This window comes from Giraffa tippelskirchi, chromosome 11 (genome assembly GCF_054371585.1).
Source record: "Giraffa tippelskirchi isolate mGirTip1 chromosome 11, T2T-mGirTip1v1.2.pri, whole genome shotgun sequence".
Taxonomy (NCBI): Eukaryota; Metazoa; Chordata; class Mammalia; order Artiodactyla; family Giraffidae; genus Giraffa; species Giraffa tippelskirchi.
Genome location: NC_137285.1, coordinates 81347411 through 81355017, shown reverse-complemented (window position 1 = coordinate 81355017; position 7607 = coordinate 81347411). Strand labels below are relative to the sequence as shown.

Genomic DNA, 7607 nt, shown 5'->3' with positions numbered 1-7607 from the left:
GTTCTTTATTGTATTTCTTTGACAGAGAATGCAAATGTATGGATCAAAAGGTATATAAGGGTTTATTTTTTTAATTAATTTATTTATTTTAATTGGAGGCTAAGTACTTTACAATATTGTAGTGGTTTTGCCATACATTGACATGAGTTAGCCATGAGTGTTTATGTGTCCCCCATTGGAGAAGGAAATGGCAACCCACTCTAGTGTTCTTGCCTGGAGAATCCCAGGGACAGCGGAGCCTGGTGGGCTGCTGTCTATGGGGTTGCACAGAGTCGGACATGACTGAAGTGACTTAGCAGCATCCTGAACCCCCTTCCCACTTCCATCCCCATCCCATCCCTCAGGGTCATACCAGTGCACCAGCCCTGAGCACCCTGTCTCATGCATCGAACCTGGACTGACAATCTGTTTCACATATGATAATACACATGTTTCAGTGCTATTCTCTCAAATTATCCCACCCTCACCTTCTCCCACAGAGTCCAAAAGACTGGTCTATACATTTGTGTCTCTTTTGCTGTCTCGCATATAGGGTCATCATTACCATCTTTCTAAATTCCATATATATGCGTTAGTGTACTGTATTGGTGTTTTCTTTCTGACTTACTTCACTCTGTATAATAGGCTCCAGTTTCATCCATCTCATTAGAACTGATTCAAATGCATTCTTTTTAATGGCTGAGTAATATTCCATTGTGCATATGTACCACTGCTTCCTTGTCCATTCGTCTGCTGATGGGCATCTAGGTTGCTTCCATGTCCCGGCTATTGTAAACAGTGCTGTGATGAACACTGGGGTACCTATGTCTCTTTCAATTCTGGTTTCCTCGGTGTGTATGCCCAGCAACGGGGTTGCTGGGTCATATGGCGGTTCTATTTTCAATTTTTTAAGTAATCTCCACACTGTTCTCCATAGTGGCTGTACTAGTTTGCATTCCCACCAACAGTGTAAGAGGGTTCCCTTTTCTCCACACCCTCTCCAGTATTTATTGTTTATAGACTTTTTGATAGCAGCCATTCTGACCCACATGAGATGGTACCTCATTGTGGTTTTGATTTGCATTTCTCTGATAATGAATGATGTTGAGCATCTTTTCATGTGTATGTTAGCCATCTGTATGTCTTCTTTGGAGAAATGTCTTTTTAGTTCTTTGGCCCATTTTTTGATTGAGCCATTTATTTTTCTGGAATTGAGCTGCAGGAGTTGCTTGTATATTTTTGAGATTAATGCTTTGTCAGTTTCTTCATTTGCTTTTATTGTCTCCCATTATGAAGGCTGTCTTTTCACAAAAGGTATGTAAGTGTTTAAAACTAGATTAAGTCTTATGAATAACGTTATCCCAAGATGATTTTATGCCCAGAGAGATGTCAATGCTGAAAGTATCAAACAGTAAAAATTCAGGACAGTATTACTAGATGAATTTCCTGAGTGACTGGTATGACTTAAATAAGTCAACAGAGTTAACCAACATGATCTTTCTCTCTCTTTTTTTTTTTTCTCTTAAAACCAAATATTACCTGGAGCTATTGAGGCAAACTCCAACAAGTCTCAATAACCAGAAATAGCTCAGAAAGATGGGAATTTTCTCTTAGTAGTCATCATGCATAAATTAGCATAATGTTTCTAAAATCTATATTGCCTCATTTCAACACATCTTAAAAACTACTACTGGACAAATCTCTCAGAAACACAGTTCTGATGCTGTCACTCATCTCACCAAGAACTTTTAATGAAAGATTCTCAGATACGAAAAAAACTTCTCTGAGAGAACTTGAAGCAGTCTTTTTCAACCTTGTATTACAATATCTAAAATGGTTCAGAAAAACAAAATAGTCACAATATTAAGAGTCAACAATAATAGTCAAATGAGTGCCATATTAAAAGAAAAATTACCTAATTTCAGTACAATACATTTGGACTGAAACAAAGATCTGGTGGCCCACTCTGCTTTACTCTAAGAAATGCAGCAGCAATCATGGGCCATCTGGAAGAAACAGGATGACAGTCCATTTCTCTCTGTCTGCCCAGTGACTCAGAGACCCGGAAGGGCATTAGTTTTCTCTTACCTTGTTAGAAACCTGATGATTGTAGTATTATGGTCATTGATATGCAGTTATATGTAGATGGATGCAAAGTTCTTCCCTAAGACTTTATTCTTTTCCATTCCTTCCTTCAATCATTGTTATGACTTGCTGTACAGACTGCAGCAAAACATGTTGGAAATAAATCCTGTGCCCAGCACTATTACTCACTAGCTCCAAGACCTTGGGCTTCTGTGACTTCATCACTATATCTAAAACCAGGAATATAAGAGTGATACTACTAATTCATGGAGCTATCGAAAACTAAATGAGTTCATTTTATTATTAAGGCAAATTTTAGCTCAAAGATTTTCTAGCCAGAGAGGTTCCTTTTTTTTTTTTCTTTGTAGTGCTTTGAAGGAAGATTTTCCTAAGGCCAGCTTAATCTTAAAGGACTTCCTTTCACCCAACCTTATTCTAAAGGTCATAGCAATTTAAATAACCCCCTCTGCTATCTCAGTGGGGAAGGGGTAAACCAATTCCAAACAGCTGTGTCAGGGATTTAGGTAGAAGACATGATGAAAGAGAGTTAATATTGGTAAGTCCTGCTTTTCAGATAGGACTTGTGAGTCAAAGCAAATCCAAACAAATATGAAGATAGTACTTTAAAGTCTGAATCTGAGCAACTAAGGGCAGAGGAACTAAAACTGCTTCATTTTATAGTCATTCCAATTGAGGAGGTCACCAGGTCATGGAGGGATGTGGGCCACAGGATCTCTGTGAGATCTAGAATCAGGAAATCAGCAACATAATTACCGCAAGTGGGGCAGAAACAGAATATTTTAGTAAACCGTAAGGAACTATCAGGTCATTAAGATAACATATAACCTTTAGAAGAGTATTAAGTTTTGTGTGAGCTATAAATGGAATACCAAATTATTTCCCCCTTCTAAATTATTTACCTTGACTGAAGGCAGGCATTCATTTACAAAGTGGAACTGGTTCCTACAAAAATAATCTAACAATTAAATTTAAATCATGAAAAATCTTTCCTTTATCTGTCTATCTCAGTCACTAGCTCTCTGATGTTATACTCGAAATGATAATTTAACATTTAAAATACTTTGAAGACCATTAGATGGGATAGCTCAGCTTGTAAAGAATCTACCTATAATACAGGAAATCCAGGTTTAATCCCTGGGCCAGGAAGATCCCCTGGAGAAGAGAATGGTTACCCACTTCAGTATTCTTACCTGGAGAATTCCATGGACATGGAAGACTGGTTGGCTACAGACCATGGGATCACAAAGAGTTGGACACAAATGAGTGACTAACACTTTCACTTTCAGATATTCATAAATCTAGTACAATCATTACTTAACCTTATTTTTAAATTTTAAATAGGTGGTCATTAATGATGATTATCTGTAACCTTTACATGAGCTTCCTTCATAGCTCAGTTGGTAAAGAATCTGCCTGCAATGCAGGAGACCCAGGTTTGATTCCGAGGTTGGGAAGATCATCTGGAGAAGGAAATGACAGCCCACTCCACTATTCTTGCCTCAAGAATCCCATGGACAGAGGAGCCTGGCAGGCTACAGTCCATAGGGTCGCAAGAGTCAGATATGACTTAGCGACTAAACCACTACAACATTTACATAGCAAGGAGAAAAAGAAACTCGTTTGAAAACATAAAAATTTAGTTGAGACATCAAACTACTTATTTTAATTAGCATCTTAAGGTTAATGAACTAATCAAATTATTTTTCAAAAGTGCCACAATTATTCTAGACAGGTTCATGAATGTAAACCTTCATTCTCTTGATTCTCTCCTTTCCACTTTGCCCTTTTCTTCCTAATTCTCCATCAAGTTTCTATTCCTCTTAACTCCCTCCAACTCTGTTATGAATTAGTGTTCCATCCTTCATCTACTGATATTCTTACTGTCATGTTATTCTTTGGAAATCTCATCTACTCTCAAGTCTTTAACTATTGTCTACATGCTTAGAATCCCAAATCCAACCATGACCTATCCCTAAATGTACTCCTATAACCAACCAGATATATCCACTTGGAAGTTCTATGGGTGGATTAGACTCAACATGTCTAAAGGCAAATAAGAAATGCTTTTTTGTCAGGCTTTCTCATCCTTCCCTATTTCCCAGTTCATGGAATCACCATTGAGCTTCTGAAATTTCAGCTAACAATCTTTCATTTATTCTCTATTATTTGCTAACTTATTTTGACTTCCTTTTCATCATTCTGAACGTGCTTATCTCCCACCCATGCCTCTTATCCTTTTTCAATTTGAATAACACTGGAATAAGACACGAATGTCTTTTTGATTCTGAGAATTCTTAGTTTTTCAAAACAACTGGATCCCAAGGTTTGGTTTTCTAAGGTCCCCTTTCAAGAAGATGTACTAAGACATCAATGATCTAAAATGGATTAAGTTTCTTCATTTCTCTTGATTCCCATTGTCTTTTGCCACATCTTTTCTTTGGATCTTTCAACTTAGAATCAAAACTGGACAATGAACATACCCTATTTGAGAAAAATATATAAATATGCTGGTTGGATTCATCCAAGAGTTAAACTTCCCAATATAGATAAGTCTTTAAAGTTTCCAGTATTAATTTTATGTGCTACTCTTTCTCTATTCGCTAATAGCTATTATATTTTCACTTCTTAATTTATGCTGGCTATCTCTATTTTCATAACTTGACTTCTATTTCCCAAGGAAATAAAATCTCATACATTGATTTCTTCCTCACCTCTCAAAACCTGTATTTTTACTTATCCTTATGTAAATTTATACTGTGTTCTGAGTGGAATTCTCCTGTTTTCTTAAAACAGGTCCCTCCAAGGGACCCTCCTGACCTAGGAATTGAACCTGTGTTTCCTGCACTGCAGACAAATTGTTTACTGCTGAGTCACCAGGGAAGCCTCAAAGAATAAAAATTCCTAAATATTCCATATTGTAAACTCAAGAAAAATCAACAATTGGACTGATGCTCTTTCATAGGGTTTATTAAAAGGTTGCCACAGGAGGAACCATCCCAAAACTATTGCCACACAAAACTCTGTTAATGAAATTTAAAAATTGAGGAGAGTCATGTGGGTCTTTTCATAGAGTGTGGTGTTCTTTACAAGAAGCTTCTTTTTTTTCACTTTCTTCCCTGTACATAGGGGAAGAGTTTGCTTCTTCCTCCACCAGTAAAGAGAGAAAGGACACAAGGAAATCACTTGAAAAATGTGAAGTCTTACAAAAAAAAAAAAAAGGACACCCACATTTGGTTTCCAGGTAGAAAATTCACTGAACCTTTGGACATGCTAATTTGCCCTTTGAGGCTGCAATAGGGAGCAAAAACCTGGATAGGAAAGGCATAAAGAAAAGTGTGGAGAGCAAGGATATTCCCTCTATATTCTGATTTTCAAGAGATATAAATATTTATGCTAAACTTGCCTTAGAGAGAATTGAACCTTGACAACAGGCATATAAGCCAAGGGTAAGGATGTCTTTGTCTCTGCAACTCTTCTTCTCAGCTTAATGACAGAAGTGTAGCTGAGGAAAGAAAGAGTAAAGGTAGTTAGAATAAATTATACCCCACTTCCAATCTGATAGAGATATCAGGGATCTTTCTGTTGGAGAGTAAATTAAAAAAGAGAAACTTTAAATAAATTAGAGTGATGATATTGAATGATAAGTTATCAAGTATTAATAACAAGTTAACTGGAAAGTGCTAAAATTGAGCTAAAGTTTTACCAGAACTACCATATAGCTGGAAGAGTATAATTGAAAACAGGAACTCAAGAAATTTAAACTATCTCGTGTTTATCTAAGTTAACATATGTTAAAATTTCTATCTTCTTTAATAGAGGAAGAATTTTCTCTCTTCTGTGTTGCTGTTGTTGTTCAGTCCCCAAGTCATGTCCAACTCTTTGAGATCCCAAGGACTGCAGTGTGCCAAGCTCCTCTGTCTTGCAGTATCTTCTGGAGCTTGCTCAAATTCATGTCCATTGAGTTGGTGATGTTATCTAACCATCTCGTCCTCTGCCACCCTTCTCCTTTTACCTTCAATCTTTCCCAGCATCAGGGTGTTTTCCAATGAATCTGCTGATTGCATTAGGTGGCCAAAGTATTGAACATTCAGCTTTAGCATCAGACCTTCCAATAAATATTCAGGATTGATTTCTTTTAGAATTGACTGATTAGATCTCCTTGTAGTCCAAGGGACTCTCAAGCATCTTCTCCAGTACCACAATTGGAAAGCATTAACTCTTCAGTGCTCAACTTTCTTTATGGTCCTAACCTCACATTGGTTCATGACTACTGGAAAAACCACAGCTTTGATTATGCAGACGTTTGTTGGCAAAGTGAGGTCTCTGCTCTTTAATACATTGTCTAGTTTTGTCAGAGCTGTCCTTCCAAGGAGCAAGTATCTCTTAATTTCATGGCTGCAGTTACCATCCACAGTGATTTTGGAGTACAAGCAAATAAAATTTACCACTGCTTCCACGTTTTCTTATTCTATTTGTCATGAAATGATGGGACCAGATGCCATGATCTTAGTTTTTGAATGTTGAGTTTTAAGCCAGCTTTTTCATTCTACTCTTTCACCATTATCAAGAAACTCTATAGCTCCTCTTCACTTCCTGTCATTAGGGTAGTATCATCTGCATATCTGAGATTGTTAATACTTCCCCCAGCAGTCTTGATTCCAGCTTTATATATCTTCTTTATATTTAGGCTAATTTTGTCATTTGTAATCTCCATCCGGAGATGTTCTTTCCAGGCCTTGCATACTTTCCGTAGGTTTCTTGTCATTAGTCACACATCCTCAGTCTTCCTTCCTAAAATCAATGCAACACAACACAACACAGAATAACACCAAAACACTAAAACTACCCCTCAACTCCAGCTTCTACTTCTCAGGGAGAAATAAATTTTTGTCTATACTTCTAAGTTCTTCTGGTTGGTCTAAGAATTAAATGGACAGGAGACAAATTAACAGGAGAAAATGGCTGAAACTTTCACCTTAAATAACATCTTAAGCTAAAGAAAAAAGAGGATAGTAGGAGAAGAGGTTTGGGACTTCAAAGGGTTGGAAAACCATTAGGATGAAGATAGGAAAGCAAGCGTTTAGTAAAAAAAAAAAAAAAAGTGTTTGGAGGGCCATGCAAAGACAATGGGCACAGAGTAGATTCTGATCTCTAAGACCTACCTCCTTCCCCAACACACACACATAGCCAATATTCTTTGCAATTATTTTTGGTGATAGCTCCATTCCTCCAGGGCCAGGTTGCTGTTGTTCAGTTGCTAAGTCGTGTCTAACTCTTTGTGACCCCATGGACTGCATCACACTAGGCTTCTCTGTCCTTGACCATATCCCAGAATTTGCTCAAACTCATGCCCCTTGAGTCAGTGATGCCATTCAACCATCTCATCCTCTGCCATCTCCTTCTCCTCCTGTCAGGGCCAGGCTCTTTAAATTTTTAGTCATCTAGCAGGGAAGGTCATTGCTACGTTATTAGTCTTTTGGACCTCCATTGTTTTCAGCTTGAAATAATCCACATGCCAAAGA

At 37.5% G+C, this 7607-nt stretch overlaps 1 long non-coding RNA gene across 2 annotated transcripts; it reads right to left on the bottom strand.

Moving 5' to 3' along the window:
* Window positions 1–1694: 1694 nt before the first annotated feature.
* LOC145525189 (uncharacterized) lies at window positions 1695–7360 on the bottom strand. 2 transcript variants are annotated; one of them, XR_014068088.1, is made up of 4 exons: window positions 7248–7355; window positions 5489–5587; window positions 2068–2294; window positions 1695–1807 (listed from the first exon to the last, which is right to left on the bottom strand). It is a non-coding gene; the product is annotated as an uncharacterized LOC145525189 (long non-coding RNA). The 2 variants fall into 2 exon arrangements; XR_014068087.1 differs by lacking the exons at window positions 1695–1807; window positions 2068–2294 and having other exon boundaries at window positions 4251–5587; window positions 7248–7360.
* Between the last annotated feature and the right edge of the window lie 247 nt (window positions 7361–7607).